This window comes from Lolium rigidum, chromosome 2, assembly GCF_022539505.1.
Source record: "Lolium rigidum isolate FL_2022 chromosome 2, APGP_CSIRO_Lrig_0.1, whole genome shotgun sequence".
In the NCBI taxonomy this organism is placed as follows: domain Eukaryota; kingdom Viridiplantae; phylum Streptophyta; class Magnoliopsida; order Poales; family Poaceae; genus Lolium; species Lolium rigidum.
The window spans coordinates 61,943,969-61,959,847 of record NC_061509.1 but is presented as its reverse complement, the minus strand read 5'-3'; positions in this window follow the sequence as shown (position 1 = coordinate 61,959,847).

Sequence of the window (15,879 nt, the reverse complement as noted above, 5' to 3'; positions counted from 1 at the left end):
TGCTACTACGAGAATTCTTTGAAATTAAACCTGCTTTCTTGAATCTTGTCATGAAAGATCAATTTTACGGAATTAGTTACGATGATCTTGCTTGCCCATCTTAATAATTTTGTTGAACTATGCGAAATGCAAAAATATAAAGATGTAGATGGTGATATTATTAAACTAAAATTGTTCCCTTTCTCATTAAGAGGAAGAGCTAAAGATTGGTTGCTATCTCTCGCCTAAGAATAGTATTGATTCATGGACTAAATGCAAGGATGCTTTTATTGGTAGATATTATCCCCCTGCTAAAATTATATCTTTGAGGAGTAGCATAATGAATTTTAAACAATTAGATACTGAACATGTTGCTCAAGCTTGGGAAAGAATGAAATCTCTGGTTAAAAATTGCCCAACCCATGGAGTGACTACTTGGATGATCATCCAAACCTTCTATGCGGGACTAAATTTTTCTTCACGGAATTTATTGGATTCAGCTCTTTGGAGGTACCTTTATGTCCATCACTCTTGGTGAAGCAACAAAGCTTCTTGATAATATGATGATCAACTACTCCGAATGGCACACGGAAAGAGCTCCACAAGGTAAGAAGGTAAATTACGTTGAAGAAACCTCTTCCTTGAGTGATAAGATTGATGCTATTATGTCTATGCTTGTGAATGATAGGACTAATGTTGATCCTAATAATGTTCAGTTAGCTTCATTGGTTGCACAAGAAGAACATGTTGATGTAAACTTCATTAAAAATAATAATTTCAACAACAATGCTTATCGGAACAATTCTAGTAACAACTATAGGCCATATCCTTATAATAATGGTAACGGTTATGGTAATTCTTATGGGAATTCTTACAACAATAATAGGAATTCACCCCTGGACTTGAAGCCATGCTTAAAGAATTTATTAGTACACAAGCTGCCTTTAACAAATCACGTTGAGGAAAAGCTCAATAAAATTGATATTCTTGTTTCTAGAGTTGATAGTCTTGCCTCCGATGTTGATCTTTTGAAATCGAAAGTTATGCCTAATAGGGATATTGAAAATAAAATTGTTACTACAGCAAATGCCATCCAAGTTAGAATTAATGAGAATATAAGATTAATGGCTGAGCTGCGTGCTAGGTGGGATAGAGAGAAAATGAAAAACTAGCTAAAGAGAAGAATATAGCTAAAGTTTGGACTATTACCACCACTAGTAATGCTAATGCTACACATGTTGCTGCACCTCCTACTCATACTAATAAAAGAATTGGTGTTAGCAATGTTTCCACTTCTAATGCAAAGCGCGAAAAACTGCATGAGCTGCTAAAAGCTGCATGAAACTGCTGTGATAAAAGCTGCTTGAAATTTTTTCCAACATTGGGGATGATGATCCCATTGCTTTAGATTATAATGGTTTGAATTTTGATGATTGCCACATCTCTGAAGTTATAAAGTTCTTGCAAAAACTTGCTAAAAGTCCTAATGCTAGTGCTATAAATTTGGCTTTCACGCATCATATTACAAATGCTCTCATAAAAGCTAGAGAAGAGAAACTAGAGCGCGAAGCCTCTATTCCTAAAAAGCTAGAAGATGGTTGGGAGCCCATCATTAAGATGAAGGTTAAAGATTTTGATTGTAATGCTTTATGTGATCTTGGTGCAAGTATTTACGTTATGCTTGAAGAAAATTTATAATATGCTTGACTTGCCACTGCTTGAAAAATTGTTATTTGGATGTTAATCTTCTTGATCATTCTACAAAGAAACCTTTGGGTAAAGTTGATAATGTTCGCATTACCGTTAACAATAATCTTGTTCCCGTTGATTTTGTTGTCTTGGATATTGAATGCAATGCATCTTGTCCAATTATATTGGGAAGACCTTTTCTTGAGCTGTTGGTGCTATTATTGATATGAGGGAAGGAAATATAAAATATCAATTTCCTCTCAAGAAAGGTATGGAACACTTCCCTAGAAAGAGAATGAAGGTACCTTATGATTCTATCATTAGAACAAATTATGATGTTGATGCTTCATCTCTCGATGTTACTTGATACACACTTTAGCGCCTAGGCTGAAAGGCGTTAAGAAAGCGCTTATGGGAGACAACCCATGTTTTTACCTACAGTACTTTGTTTTTATTTTGTGTCTTGGAAGTTGTTTACTACTGTAGCAACCTCTCCTTATCTTAGTTTTGAGTTTTGTTGTGCCAAGTTAAGCCGTTGATAGAAAAGTAAGTACTAGATTTGGATTACTGCGCAGTTCCAGATTTCTTTGCTGTCACGAATCTGAGCCCACTGCCCTGCAGGAAGCTCAGAAAATTATGCCAATTTACGTGCATGATCCTCAGATATGTACGCAACTTTCATTCAATTTGAGCATTTTCATTTGAGCAAGTCTGGTGCCATTTTAAAATTCGTCAATACGAACTGTTCTGTTTTGACAGATTCTGCCTTTTATTTCGCATTGCCTCTTTCGCTATGTTGGATGAATTTCTTTGATCCACTAATGTCCAGTAGCATTATGCAATGTCCAGAAGTGTTAAGAATGATTGTGTCACCTCTGAATATGTCAATTTATATTGTGCACTAACCCTCTAATGAGTTGTTTCGAGTTTGGTGTGGAGGAAGTTTTCAAGGATCAAGAGAGGAGTATGATGCAACATGATCAAGGAGAGTGAAAGCTCTAAGCTTGGGGATGCACCCGGTGGTTCACCCCTGCATATATCAAGAAGACTCAAGCGTCTAAGCTTGGGGATGCCCAAGGCATCCCCTTCTTCATCAACAAATTATCGGGTTCCTCCCCTGAAACTACATTTTTATTCGGCCACATCTTATGTGCTTTTTCTTGGAGCGTCGGTTTGTTTTTGTTTTTGTTTTGTTTGAATAAAATGGATCCTAGCATTCACTTTATGGGAGAGATACACACTCCGCTGTAGCATATGGACAAATATGTCCTTGGTTTCTACTCATAGTATTCATGGCGAAGTTTCTCCTTCGTTAAATTGTTATATGGTTGGAATTGGAAAATGATACATGTAGTAATTGCTATAAATGTTTTGGGTAATGTGATACTTGGCAATTGTTGTGCTCATGTTTAAGCTCTTGCATCATATGCTTTGCACCCATTAATGAAGAAATACATAGAGCATGCTAAAATTTGGTTTGCATATTTGGTTTCTCTAAGGTCTAGATAATTTCTAGTTTTGAGTTTGAACAACAAGGAAGACGGTATAGAGTCTTATAATGCTTTCAATATGTCTTTTATGTGAGTTTTGCTGTACTAGTTCATCCTTGTGTTTGTCTCAAACAAGCCTTGCTAGCCTAAACCTTGTATCGAGAGGGAATACTTCTCATGCATCCAAAATACTTGAGCCAACCACTATGCCATTTGTGTCCACCATACCTACCTACTACATGGTATTTTCCGCCATTCCAAAGTAAATTGCTTGAGTGCTACCTTTAAAATTCCATCATTCACCTTTGCAATATATAGCTCATGGGACAAATAGCTTAAAAACTATTGTGGTATTGAATATGTAATTATGCACTTTATCTCTTATTAAGTTGCTTGTTGTGCGATAACCATGTTTGCTGGGAACGCCATCAACTCATTGTTGAATTTCATGTGAGTTGCTATGCATGTTCGTCTTGTACGAAGTAAGGGCGATCTACATTGAGTTGAATGGTTTGAGCATGCATATTGTGAGAGAAGAACATTGGGCCGCTAACTAAAGCCATGTTCCATGGTGGAAGTTTCGAGTTTTGGACAAACATCCTCAAATCTCTAATGAGAAAAGAATTAATTGTTGTTGAATGCTTAAAGCATTAAAAGAGGAGTCCATTATCTGTTGTCTATGTTGTCCCGGTATGGATGTCTAAGTTGAGAATAATCAAAGCGAGAAATCCAAATGCGAGCTTTCTCCTTAGACCTTTGTACGGGCGGCATAGAGGTACCCCTTTGTGAAACTTGGTTAAAGCATATGTATTGCGGTGATAATCCGGGTAGTCCAAGCTAATTAGGACAAGGTGCGAGCACTATTAGTACACTATGCATGAGGCTTGCAACTTATAAGATATAATTTACATGATGCATATGCTTTATTACTACCGTTGACAAAATTGTTTCATGTTTTCAAAATCAAAGCTCTAGCACAAATATAGCAATCGATGCTTTTCCTCTATGAGGACCATTCTTTTACTTTCAATGTTGAGTCGAGTTCACCTATTTCTCTCCACCTCAAGAAGCAAACACTTGTGTGAGCTGTGCATTGATTCCTACATACTTGCTTATTGCACTTATTATATTACTCTATGTTGACAATATCCATGAGATATACATGTTACAAGTTGAAAGCAACCGCTGAAACTTAATCTTCTTTTGTGTTGCTTCAATACCTTTACTTTGAATTATTGCTTTATGAGTTAACTCTTATGCAAGACTTATTGATGCTTGTCTTGAAGTGCTATTCATGAAAAGTCTTTGCTTTATGATTCACTTGTTTACTCATGTCATACACATTGTTTTGATCGCTGCATTCTCTACATATGCTTTACAAATAGTATGATCAAGTTTATGATGGCATGTCACTCCAGAAATTATCTTTGTTATCGTTTTACCGCTCGGGACGAGCGAGAACTAAGCTTGGGGATGCTGATACGTCTCCAACGTATCGATAATTTCTTGTGTTCCATGCCACATTATTGATGTTATCTACATGTTTTATGCACACTTTATATCATATTCGTGCATTTTACGGAACTAACCTATTAACAAGATGCCGAAGTGCCGATTCTTTGTTTTCTGCTGTTTTTGGTTTCGAAATCCTAGTAAAGAAATATTCTCGGAATTGGACGAAATAAAAGCCCAGAGGCCTATTTTCTCACGAAGCTTCCAGAAGTCCGAAGGAGAGACGAAGAGGGGCCACGGGGTGGCCAAACCCTAGGGCGGCGCGGCCCCGCCCTTGGCCGCGCCGGCCTGTGGTGTGGGCCCCCCGTGCCGCCTCTTGACTTGCCCTTCCGCCTACAAATAGCCTCACGTGACGAAACCCCCGATGCCGAGAGCCACGATACGGAAAACATTGCGAGACGCCGTCGCCGCCGATCCCATCTCGGGGGATCACGGAGATCGCCTCCGGCACCCTGCTGGGAGAGGGGATTCATCTCCCGGAGGACTCTACACCGCCATGGTCGCCTCCGGAGTGATGAGTGAGTAGTCTACCCCTGGACTATGGGTCCATAGCGGTAGCTAGATGGTTGTCTTCTCCCCATTGTGCTATCATTGTCGGATCTTGTGAGCTGCCTATCATGATCAAGATCATCTATATGTAATTCTATATGTTGCGTTTGTTGGGATCCGATGAATAGAGAATACTTGTTATGTTGATTATCAAAGTTATACATGTGTTGTTTATGATCTTGCATGCTCTCCGTTATTAGTAGATGCTCGGCCAAGTAGATGCTTTTAACTCCAAGAGGGAGTACTTATGCTCGATAGTGGGTTCATGCTGCATTGACACCAGGACGAGTGACGAGAAAGTTCTAAGGTTGTGTTGTCTTTGTTGCCACTAGGGATAAAACATTGATGCTATGTCTAAGGATGTAGTTGTTGATTACATTACGCACCATACTTAATGCAATTGTCATGTTGCTTGCAACTTAATGCTGGAGGGGGTTCGGATGATAACTCGAAGGTGGACTTTTAGGCATAGATGCGGTTGGATGGCGGTCTATGTACTTTGTCGTAATGCCCAATTAAATCTCACTATACTCATCATGATATGTATGTGCATGGTCATGCTCTCTTTATTTGTCAATTGCCCAAGCTCATGTTCACCCAACTTGCTGATCCACTTAAGGAAAACTTGCAGCTGTTCTACAAACCTCTGCTCTTGGAGGCCCAACACTGTCTACAAGAATAGAAGCACCCGTAGACATCACGGCTCTGGCCACGGTGGCGGTGGCCTTTTCCTTCGCCGGAGGAGGTCGACCGGTTTGCGACGAGTCGGGTTGCGTGGCTGCCGGTGAAAACCGAGTTTCGACCAAGGTCTTGGCGGGCGATGGCGGCGTCACGCGTCGCTCCCTTCCTGAAGGCATCGTCGATGCAGTCTGCGGTTTCTCACTCGTGCTGCTCCGGGGGAAACCCTAGGTTCGGGTCTCTCGGATCGGACGATGGTGGCGAGTCCTGCGTCGTTCTACCTCTTGGGGCATCGTTTTTGGAGCAGCTGCTGGATGTTGGCGGACTTCGGTGGAGTGGTGTTCATCTACCACATTGTTGGCGCTAAGTCTCAGTGGCATGGTGGCACAGGGTATCGACGACAGATGCGGGATGATGTATACATGCAGGAGGGTGGAGCCGTCTGGTGTCATGGTGGCATCGACGGCAGGTCTTGCAAGGTTAATGCGTTGATCTCTCTTGAAGATGGAGTCGAGGAAGACGGCGGGAGCAACTCCTGTGGCGTGTGCGTTGGCGTGCGCTGAGAGTCCGCTTGATCTGGATGTGTTTCTCACTCGCTATTGGGCGGTTTGAGAAGGCATTTAGTTTTAGATGATTTGAGTTGGTGTATTGTCACCCTCTTCATCCCACTGTAGGTATAGTAAGGTTGCTTCGAGTTTGATCTTTTTTATTTTTTCTTGTAAGGTTTCGTGAATAATCTAATAAAAAAGCCGTATGCATCCTTCGGATGCAGAAGCTGGGGCGATATTTCCCCCATTTCGAAAAAAAAAAATGATGGTGTAATATGGCCCTCACACACTAAAAGAAAAGAAAAAAGACCCTCACACAACCGTGCTCACAACTACATATCTACACCCACACTACCACAATGACGGATCCACGAGATTAAGACGCTGAAATTTTAGACAAAAAATTGTAGTAGAAAATCATCCAAGGGATATATATGATGCACCTCCATGGAGCCTCCACAACGTTTGGAGATGGTGGCCGTCGGATCTTCCATACGAAGGATCCAAGCCATTCATTTTTTTCACCACCTGTCAAACCCTAGCAGCCCTAATCCCGTATTGTATAACACAAGTGTTGCGCATGCATCCACTGTCCACAAAGTAAAGGCGTCTTTGGTTTCTCATGGTTGGAGTCAGGGTCCACGACAACGTACATTCAAATGATTGTTTATTTAATTTAAATATGAGAAGTCAAGATATTACAATACATTTTTTCTTACATGGTTAAGACTTGAACGACAAATTTGTTTAAAGAGGCAGAAATTTGTTCAAGCGGTAGGTAGAATATGTGTGATTTATACATGCAGCTTGTCTAGTTTTATTCAGTGCTAATAAAATTAAAAATTAAGTATTTGCATCAATCAAAAAAGAGAGACGGAGAAAAAAAAAGAGACAGATATTGGACATGTGCTAATTGAACTTGCAACCTTCTGTATATCAAGATACCACAATTCAACAATAACACCAATTAGCCTGAATGAGATTTATTATTATCTTTTGAAGTATACACTATATAAAACCAATGTTTAAAATAGCCGACTACAAGATATAGCCGTGGCCTTCCAAAACAGCTATAGCCCGGCTATAGCCTGGCTAAAGCCAGCTATTTAAGGACTTTGGTACCTTTTAGCGGGCTAATGCAGTTAGCCGCACCATGCGGGAAAGGCTATTTTAAACTATGTATAAAACTAATATAGAAATCTTGAGCCCCCAAAAGTTTGGGGCCCTATGCGACCACACAGGCCGCACTCCTAGGTAACCCCCCTCCCCCCACCAAAAGAAAATATTTCTTAACGTGTGTAGCCTATCTACCATCATTTGTTTTTTTCCGAATATCTACCATCATTTCATATTAGTTGTCACGGATTCCAATGTATGTGTACACGAAAAGCGGTACCAAACGCCCCAGTCCTCATCAATTCTTTCAATACAGATCACTCCCGTGTCCTACTATATATTTTTTTCGCTGTGTTTTCGAGTGCTTGACAAGGGAGCGATCCAATTATACACGGGAGCGATCCAATTATACATGCATCATCACAGAGAGCGTGTTTGACGATCCAAAAGACCATGCCAGGTCGGTCTTGCTTTGATGCTTTTATTTCGTATAGGTCCGTTACGTCGTACCACTACGTAGGGCCTCCCTCTTCTCGACGGCTCTCCGATCTCATCTTTATCTTCTTTCCAGGCAACCATCCATCGACGCGCGTTGCTTCACCAGAGGAACAAAGCACAGCGTGCACTGGTGCGGCTGCACACAGACTTCTGCTCGGTCAAGCACTTCTGCTCCGGTGCTCCTCTCCTGGAAATTTTTTGGCGCGTCAAACATAACAACGATGGAGATTTTTCCATACATGTTCGTAAGCGGGGGCATGATCGTAATTTCATTGTATGTTCACCGTCCGTACAACCCTATATGGACCCGTATGGCACGTGTTGTGTTGTACCTCGTTTTTGTACGTATCTACGGTCACGTGCGTGTGCCGAAATATAAAAGTCCTATAAAAATCTTGCTCACGTGACTTTTTTTTTCTTACGCGATATACATATATTGTATCAATACAGATGAGTATACATGGACTGAATATGAGTTTCGGCGGATCCAACACATGAAAAAATAACTAACTATGGCCCTCCAACTTCATTTAGGAGGAGCACCGGAGCAGCCCTCTCGGTCAAGATTCAAGGTGGAGTTGTTCTGTCTGGATAAGATGGCTAATTGGACGTGGATTGACTATGGAGTTGATTAACAAGTTGGGCAGTGCTTTCAACCGACAGGCAGCATCTGTTGATTCGGTGTGAACATCATCACCAAGGAAAGTGATTAATTGCGTAACCAGGCAAAACTAAAACGCAGGGCCCATAACACAAACATGGTATAAAGAATTAAAATACATGTATATACGATGTTTTACATTTAAAGTGCATCCAAAAACTAACCAACAATTTATACATGTTTTGTGAATTTTAATTCTTTATACCATTTTTGTGATCGTGTTCAATTTCCGTAAACTCATTTGTAATGGTATATCAATATCTCACTTACGGGTTATCTCATCGACTTAAACTATTCGTGTTGTCAAGGTGCCCCATGGCGCTATGATGTCTCCTCTCAACGTGTCCGTGGAAGGCTAGCGATGGGGTACTACCAGGAACGATCGAACAACACCAAAAAAGATGGAAACATATAATTGTACATGGCCATTATCTTCTAGTTTTGGAAGGGAAAAATAGTACTTTTGAATTAGACGAGGCAGGTGTACGCGGAAAAGACGGAGACGGCGGAGGAAGTGATACCGAAGTTTTTGAATTTTGAATCGATAGGATCATCGATGTTATAGTTGGATCGATCGGGGGCAAGAGAGTACTTTTGCGCTGTTTTAATTGCTGTCGGAAAATCGTTCCCAACCTTAGAAAAATGAGCGGAGGGGGTACATGAAATATCTTGATTGTGTGCTTATTTTAGGACTCTTAATTAAGTGCACTTTTTAGAACTCTCGGTTTAGCTTTTTTTTAGGGAAGTACTCTGACAACGTGTATTGTGGCCATGGGCTGTCCTACCAGCCCCCACCCAGTCATCACGTATCAATATAGAAGACAAAAGGCCCAAGAGAAAAATTAACAGGCCCAAGTTACAACCTGCTAGAAAGATGTATGTTTCACTTCGTCTCCCCAAACTGGACGAGAGAAAAAAGCTCTAAACTGCCTATAATGGCGCCGCCTCCCATGTGTGTACTGGCTGGGGCCCCTGGGCTTCGGGGGCCCGGGGCGGCCGCCCCGCCTGCCCCCCTTAGGGCCGGGCCAGTGCGTAACTGCCACCGACCAAAGCAACAAATGCTACTAGCATTCCCATGTCGCTCCTTCATGGATGACACCGGAGCGAAACCCCAGCCGCCAAACAGCTAAGATCCGGTGGCCTCCCCAAACCCACCCCCGCCCGCCTCCCCGTGGCCCCGGCTTGGCCGTGGTGGCAGCGGGGCCGGGGCCGAAGGAGCCGGGGGGGGGGGGGAGGGGGTTGGATCACGGCGGCGGATGGTGGCGGCTGGGAACGGTGCCACTGGTCATTTGCGCGCGGAGGTTCGGGTTGCAATTCCGGTTGTGTGGCGGTGACGTTCCCTTAGGCCTGGTGCCCGCACAAGATGGAGTTCCTGCACACGGCGATGGGGCGACACCCTGTTCGTGGCAGTGGGGCATGGGGTTACATGGCGTTTTAGGTCAAGGCTTCCACCTAGATCCATCATCGGTGTGGCCGCCGGTCGTCTGGAGGTGTGTGGGAAGGCGGCACGGTGCACGTTGTCGGCCTTGCCACAACATCGTGTTAGGCATCTTGTTTGGCCAGTTGGCCAGTGCGAGCGCGTGGTTCGTGCATTCACTTGCCTCCTCTTACGCCGGAGGGGGTCGGCCGGCGTGGGGGCGTTGGCTCGCATAAATAATGGAGGCGGTCCTAGGGTTCCTCTTGCACCAATGCAAAGATCTGCTTGATGCTTGTCCCCTTTGTTCTCGTCGAAGTGTCGAGTTTCAGAAGGGTCAATTGGCAAATTTCATTACGCGCATCATGCCTACATATTACTAGATTATATGGGATTCAGACTTGCAATGTTTTCTTCTTAGAGGTGTCACTTTTGGAAATTTGAACTTTAGGTGTTGTCTTGGTGGTGGTTATATTGCTGCTAAGTTGGAAATTTGAACTTTAGGTGTTGTCTTGGTGGTGGTTATATTGCTGCTAAGAGAAATAGATCTATTGCGAGACCTTTCTTTTTTAGTTTTTTTTTTTCTTTTTGAAGTTGCGTGCATCTATAATGTCATTGGAGTATTAATTGTGTGGTTGCAGAGGCTGAATGTAATTGGTATCTTTGTGATATTAATGTATTCTCTTTATATAAAAAATATGTATATTAGGGGTTAGCTTTTTTCTTACATAGTGGAAGTGCTTACTGAACCCACTACTGAAACTGGGACTATGTGTAGATATGATTCTGCCATCTTTTATCTTCTCTTTACTTTTGCTAACTGTGTGGTTGCGGCCATAAGCTGATGACAACAGCTTCTATTATCTACAGAGCAAAACTAAGCTACCGCGTGTAGTTTGTAACTGTAAATTATGAACACTTTCTAGCTAGATGAAGTGCATGCTGCAGGGTGCAGGCTGTGGGAGGGTATCAACTTGCGCCAGTATGTGCAACCATACATGCCATAACGATTTGAGCTAGGATGGCACTGAAGAACTGTATATTGTCTAGTCAAAATCGATACCTACAGTGAACTGACATGGTCGACGCTTGATGCTACCTTGCGACGAGCTGCGCCCCAATTGCAACGAAAACGTTCGGAAGTTGGGGACAGCAACTGGTAAGCGGACAGGAAGCAGTCTGCTCTCCCTCCCCCTATCTCTTGCTACAGTAGAAGAGGCGAAAAGGGAGGAGCCCCGTTTCCCTCCGTCCACCGCCGCCGGCGAGGGCGCTGGCTCCCTCTCTATTCTCTCGTCGCTCCGGCGGCGGGGGGAGAGTGGGGGAGCTCCAGCTCCTTTGGCCCGGCGTGTAGATTTTTTTCGATAAAGGATGCTTTCATTACTTTTATAAGCAATTACATCCAGCCTCTGCATAACCAGGATGCACACAGCCGTTTATGTTGTCTCAGGTTCGAAAGTGATAAAAACAAAAAAACTAGGCGAGATACACATCAAGATGAAACATATAACGCCTAAGAAGTAGGTGGGGCATCTATCCGTAGACTATGCTGCCACCCATGTTGGGAAAAAGTATCCCTCGCCGCAGCCTCCAACCGTGTACAGACCTCCGTAAACAGGTCTCGGTTCTCCACTCGCTGAAGAGGTAACCACGAACGGAGAATACCTGTACATCTGTAGATGACCTGCAACAAAGAGCAATTTACATCATTAAAAATCTTGTCATTTCTACATAGCCAAAGCGCCCGGATAATCGCTAGCGCCCCCACCCTAAGAAGCAACTTAAACCTTGAATCAACACCATGGAGCCAATTACCAAATACATTGGCAACACTAGTCGGAGGATACGGGGTAGACGCTACTTGGATGACTGACCATATAGATCTCGCGAACCGGCACTTGGAAGAACAAGTGCTTGATTGTTTCGTCCCGTTGACGAGAAAACACATCGAGTACTCCCATGCCAATTACGCTTAACAAGATTATCTTTGGTGAGGATTACCCCTCGACGAAGATACCATCCAAAAAATTTAATTTTTAATGGTATCTTCATCTTCGAAATCTTTTTATTATTATCAACTGGTAGATCAGAAAGAAGGATCGCGTTGTAGAAAGATTTCACAGAGAAAGCACCGTTGGCATGAAGGTTCCATCTAAATTCGTCCGGTTCGTCCGATAATTGAATATCCCCGAGCCGTTGAATTAAGGTATTCCATGCCGCAAGTCTTTGTCCAAGTAAAACACGTCTGAACGTCACATTCGGGGGTGAGGTAGCCATTACAGTAGCAATGGTATCACCTTGACGACGAGCAATCCTATAAAGAGCTGGATACTGTTCACTTAGGGGTGCGTTGTCAAGCCAAGCATCTTCCCAGAAACGTATTTGTGCTCCATTTCTGATTGAGAAAGTGCCATGGCGAAAAAATTCATTTTTAGTCGCCATTAGCCCGGCCCGAAGTGAGAATCCCCTGGTTTCCAAACCATTTGGGATAATGTCTTCGAACCGATATACTTTCGCCGAAGGATAGTCCGCAAGTCCCATCCTCAGTGAGGAGCTTAAACAACCATTTTCCCAATAGGGCCGAATTCTTGACTTCCAAATCATGAACTCCAAGCCCACCTTGGTCTTTGGGACTACAAACTATACCCCACTTAACCAGTCGATATTTCTTTTTCTCACTGTCCCCTTGCCAAAAGAATCTGGATCGATAATAATCGAGTTTATGCAGAATTCCTTTTGGTAAGATGAAAAATGATAACATATACAGTACCATGTTTGTGAGTACCGAATTAATGAGTATCAATCTTCCACCTAGGGACGAGCAACTTGCCTTTCCAGCCTACTAAGGCGTTTTTGTAGTCTTTCTTCCACTAATTTCCATTCCGCGATTGTAAGTCTCCGATAATGAATCGGAATACCCAAATAACGAATCGGAAATTGGCCTTGCCCACAACCAAACAACTCTGCGTACAGAGTCACATCATTTTGGGCATCACCGAAGCAGAACAATTCACTCTTATGGAAATTGATTTTCAATCCTGACAATTGCTCAAAGGCCGCCAAGATTAATTTCAAGTTGTGAGCTTTTTCAAGATCATGATCCATAAATAGAATTGTATCATCGGCGTATTGAAGTATAGATAAGCCACCATCAACTAGATGTGGAATCACACATTCAATCTGGCCATCAGCCTTAGCCCGCTCTATGAGTATAGCCAGAATGTCCGCTACAATGTTAAACAACATCGGTGATAACGGATCCCCTTGGCGTAACCCTTTTCGTGTTTGGAAATAGTGACCGGTTGAAAGTGCATGGAGCCCCCATGTGTGGTTTTGGTAATTAATGACAATCCCTATGGACTAATGTTTGCATTGAGTTATATTTGTAGGAGTTATCCATAGGCAATTCTTGAACCATATGTTGGCTTCAAGGTTGCAATAAGAAGAAATTGATGAAGGATATCAAGTGTCAAGTATGTCTTGAAGATGAAGATGAAGTGAGCCCTCAAGTTACTTCAAGACATCAACATGATGAAGAATGAAGAAATGAAGTGCAAGTTCAAGATGAGCCATCTCGAAGAGATCCTTTGCTTGAGTCTAGCCATCCATATGGTGATCATGGATATGTGAAGATGCGCCGAAGAAGAAGCTCTCCCATGGTGGATTATGGGGGAGCAATCCACATGGTGGTCATGGTTATGTGAAGATGCGCCGAAGAAGAAGCTCTCCCATGGTGGTTTATGAGGGAGCAATCTACAAGACTTCGTCGAGCAAGCACAAGCAAGAAAGGCGCTCCATCTTGTTGAGGTCAAGATCGTCGTCATCAAGCTCAAGTGGAACGCGCAAGTATAAGGTTTGCTCTTGATAGGGTTTCTTTCTCACCGGTCTCATAGTGTAGTTGGAGACCGGTTTATAGTTTAGTTGCCGTACTATCAAGAGGGCTCTCGAGTGAGTAACTCGATCGTATCGTTCGGAGAGAGCTCAAACCTTTGCATCCTTGCATCATCTTTCTTGGTTGTTATTTGGACCTTATCCATGTGATGTTTTAGAGCTTGTGCTCATTCTCATGACAAGCTCTAGTTCATCGAAAACGGATTTCGCATAGATCACTTGTTGCGTTTTCGAGTTTGGTTCATCATCTTTCTTGGTTTTATTTGGATCTTATCCATGTGATGTTTTAGAGCTTGTGCTTATTCTCATGACAAGCTCTAGTTCATTGAGAATGGTTTTTGCATGGGCAACTTGTTGCATTTTCAAGATTGGAGGTTTTACCGGTATGTCTTTTTTAGATAGGTCAAACCTTTCATCATTTGTTTCTATCCTCCCTTGTTGGACTATGATGGTTTCCTGCATGATCTTGTAGAGCTTGTTCCTAGCTTTAAAACAAGCCCAAGATCATCGAAATCGGAGTCCGGGTGCAAAAGTTATGCCCGTTTTAGTTTTGGTGTTTCTGCAGTTTGCTTAGGCCGGATATTTCGGAAATATCCGGGCCGGATTATCCGGGCCGGATATTTCGGAAATATCCGGCCCCCCCGAAATCGGCTAAGGACCTGGGGAATTGCTGCTCAGTATAGGGGCCGGATTTTTGGCCGGATTTTGTCCAGGTTTTGTCCCTGAGGCCGGATAATCCGGCCCCCGGATAATCCGGCCCTTACTTAGGCCGGATTATCCGGCCCTGGTTTTGCCCAAACGGCTCGATTTTCTTGGGGGGTATAAATACCCCCCTTCTTCCTCCTTGGGCTAAAGCTTCTTCCACTCTCTCTCTCCTCCATTGTTGTTCTTGAGAAGCTTGCCCTATCTCTCTATCCCTCCATGATTCTTGCTCCATTTTGAGGGAAAGAGAGAGGAGATCTAGATCCACACTTTGACCAAACCAAATCTTCTCTTTGTGAGTGAATCTTTGGGATCTAGATCTTGGAGAATTTTGTGTTCTCCTCTTTGTTCTTCCTCTCTTATTCCCCCAATAGCTTTTGTAGCTTTGTTGGAATTTGAGAGAGAAGGACTTGAGTATCTTTGTGGTGTTCTTGCCATTGCATTTGGTGCATCGGTTTGAGTTCTCCACGGTGATTCGTGGAGGTGAAAGCAAGAAGGTTGTTACTCTTGGGTTCTTGGAACCCTAGACGGATTCTACGCCTTTGTGGCGATTTGTTGGGAGCCTCCAATTAAGTTGTGGATGTGTGCCCCAATCTTTGTGTAAGGCCCGGTTTCCGCCTCGAAGGAAATCCCTTAGTGGAACCGTGACCTAGGCCTTTGTGGCGAGGGTCACCGGAGATTTAGGTGAGGCGCCTTCGTGGCGTTCGGTGTGTGGTGTGAGTACCGCATCTTGGGGTGAGGCCTTTGTGGCGTTGGTGTGCATCGAGCAACCACACCTCAAGGTGAGCCTCTTGTGGCGTTCGGGAGCACTAAGCAACCGCACCTCTCCACCGGAGATTAGCACTCGCAAGAGTGTGAACTCCGGGATAAATCATCGTCTCCGCGTGCCTCGGTTATCTCTATACCCGAGCTCTTTACTTATGCACTTTACCTTGTGATAGCCATCGTGCTTGAATTTATATATATCTTGCTATCACATACTTGCTTGTATTGCTTTGCATAAGTTGTTGGTGCACATAGGTGAACCTTTGCTTAGAATAAGTTGTTGGTGCACATAGGTGAACCATAGTTTATAGGCTTTGGGCTTGACAAAGTAAACGCTAGTTTTATTCCGCATTTGTTAAGCCCATCTCGTAAAAGTTTTAAATCGCCTAT